Source organism: Styela clava, chromosome 13, assembly GCF_964204865.1.
Source record: "Styela clava chromosome 13, kaStyClav1.hap1.2, whole genome shotgun sequence".
In the NCBI taxonomy this organism is placed as follows: Eukaryota; Metazoa; Chordata; class Ascidiacea; order Stolidobranchia; family Styelidae; genus Styela; species Styela clava.
This window is the reverse complement of record NC_135262.1, coordinates 16,247,501-16,250,000: the sequence shown is the minus strand read 5'-3', so window position 1 is coordinate 16,250,000 and position 2,500 is coordinate 16,247,501. Positions and strand designations below refer to the sequence as shown.

At 53.3% G+C, this 2,500-nt stretch overlaps 1 non-coding gene across 1 annotated transcript; it reads left to right on the top strand.

Moving 5' to 3' along the window:
- Window positions 1–650: 650 nt before the first annotated feature.
- On the top strand, window positions 651–2,460 carry LOC144431623 (small subunit ribosomal RNA). The gene has a single exon (XR_013480185.1). It is a non-coding gene; the product is annotated as a small subunit ribosomal RNA (ribosomal RNA).
- The last annotated feature ends 40 nt before the right edge of the window (window positions 2,461–2,500 follow it).

The window sequence follows — 2,500 nt, the reverse complement described above, 5'->3', positions numbered from 1 at the left end:
GGAGCGCACCCTTTTCTCGGTGGCTGGCGGGCGAGAGAGTGCTGCGTCGCCGGCATCGGCGTCGAAAGAAGCCGAGCCGAAAAAAGTTAAAGTACAAACGTGCAAGCATACTAACCTAACCCTAGGTAAGGCATGTCAGAGCGAAAGACAGTAATTTCGAATGAGCCAAGAAAGAGCGGTGCGGGGCCGGTCGGAGCGCACCCTTTTCTCGGTGGCTGGCGGGCGAGAGAGTGCTGCGTCGCCGGCATCGGCGTCGAAAGAAGCCGAGCCAAAAAAAGTTAAAGTACAAACGCGATGCTAATGAGCGAGCCGTTGTCTCGACTAATATGTAGGGGGCGTTCGATCGAGCGTCTGGCTTGAGCGCTTGTCGGCCTAGCAGAACGGTCGCATTGTTATGCCCGGGTTTTAGGCACCGCTGCAGGCGGCCGGCAGAGCTCTTGTTTGTGCGAAACTGAATGGATCGAGCCCGAGAGAGGGCGAGCAAAGAAAAAACGCAAATCGCTCCGCCTGGCACTGCCGGCGAGAGCGTGGACGTCGCGGCCAGCGACTGTCGAAGCTGAGTACGGCCGCAGGCGATCGCCTCGGTCTTAAACGAATGCGACGAGCACGCGCCGGGCGGCCCAGCAAGGGCCGAGCGCAGCTGTCGCAGCTATCTGGTTGATCCTGCCAGTAGTGATATGCTTGTCTCAAAGATTAAGCCATGCAGGTGCAAGTACGAGTTCTCGTAAAGCGAAACTGCGAATGGCTCATTAAATCAGTCTTGGTTTATTTGGTCTCGTAAGCGAAGTGGATAACTGTGGTAATTCTAGAGCTAATACATGCATTAAGCGCCGACTTCGGGAGGCGCGCTTTTATCAGATCAAAACCGACCGGGTTCGTCCTGTGACGTTTGATGACTCTGGATAACCACGCGGATCGTACGGTCTCTGCACCGACGACGTATCATTCAAGTGTCTGCCCTATCAACTGTCGAAGGTACGCTACGTGCCTACCTTTGTGATAACGGGTAACGGGGAATCAGGGTTCGATTCCGGAGAGGGAGCCTGAGAAACGGCTACCACATCCAAGGAAGGCAGCAGGCGCGCAAATTACCCATTCCCGACACGGGGAGGTAGTGACGAAAAATAACAATACAGGACTCTAACGAGGCCCTGTAATTGGAATGAGTACATCCTAAAACTCTTAACGAGTATCCATTGGAGGGCAAGTCTGGTGCCAGCAGCCGCGGTAATTCCAGCTCCAACAGTGTATGCTAAAGTTGTTGCGGTTGAAAAGCTCGTAGTTGGATTTTGGGCGAGCGCCGCCGGTCCGTCGCAAGGCGTGTCACTGGTTGCGTTCGCCTCACCTTCGGTTCTCCGTCGGTGCTCTTGACTGAGTGTCGGCGGTGGCCGATAAGTTTACTTTGAAAAAATTAGAGTGTTCAAAGCAGGCTGTTCGCCTGCATAGTGTTGCATGGAATAATGGAATAGGACCTCGGTTCTATTTTGTTGGTTTTCGGAGCACGAGGTAATGATTAAGAGGGACAGACGGGGGCGTCCGTACTCTGCCGTTAGAGGTGAAATTCTTGGATCGGCGGAAGACGAACTACTGCGAAAGCATTCGCCAAGAATGTTTTCTTTAATCAAGAGCGAAAGTCAGAGGTTCGAAGACGATCAGATACCGTCCTAGTTCTGACTATAAACGATGCCAACTAGCGATCGGGAGGCGTTACCATGACGACCTTTCCGGCAGCTTCCGGGAAACCAAAGTCTTTGGGTTCCGGGGGAAGAATGGTTGCAAAGCTGAAACTTAAAGGAATTGACGGAAGGGCACCACCAGGAGTGGAGCCTGCGGCTTAATTTGACTCAACACGGGGAAACTCACCCGGCCCGGACACAGGTAGGATTGACAGATTGAGAGCTCTTTCTTGATTCTGTGGGTGGTGGTGCATGGCCGTTCTTAGTTGGTGGAGCGATTTGTCTGGTTAATTCCGATAACGAACAAGACTCTGGCATGCTAAATAGTTACGCGACCTTCTCGGTCGGCGTCTAACTTCTTAGAGGGACTAGTGGCGTTTAGCCACACGAGATTGAGCAATAACAGGTCTGTGATGCCCTTAGATGTCCGGGGCCGCACGCGCGCTACACTGAGTGAAGCAGCGAGTGTCTAACCTAGGCCGAAAGGTCCGGGTAACCCGTTGAACCTCATTCGTGATTGGGATAGGGACTTGCAATTGTTTCCCTTGAACGAGGAATTCCCAGTAAGCGCAAGTCATCAACTTGCGTTGATTACGTCCCTGCCCTTTGTACACACCGCCCGTCGCTACTACCGATTGAATGGTTTAGTGAGATCCTTGGATCGGCCCCGTCGCGGCTGGCAACGGCCGCGTCGGCGTGTCGAGAAGACGATCAAACTTGATCATTTAGAGGAAGTAAAAGTCGTAACAAGGTTTCCGTAGGTGAACCTGCGGAAGGATCATTACCGAAGGTGGTGGTAGGCCCCGGCCGACCGCGCACTGAAT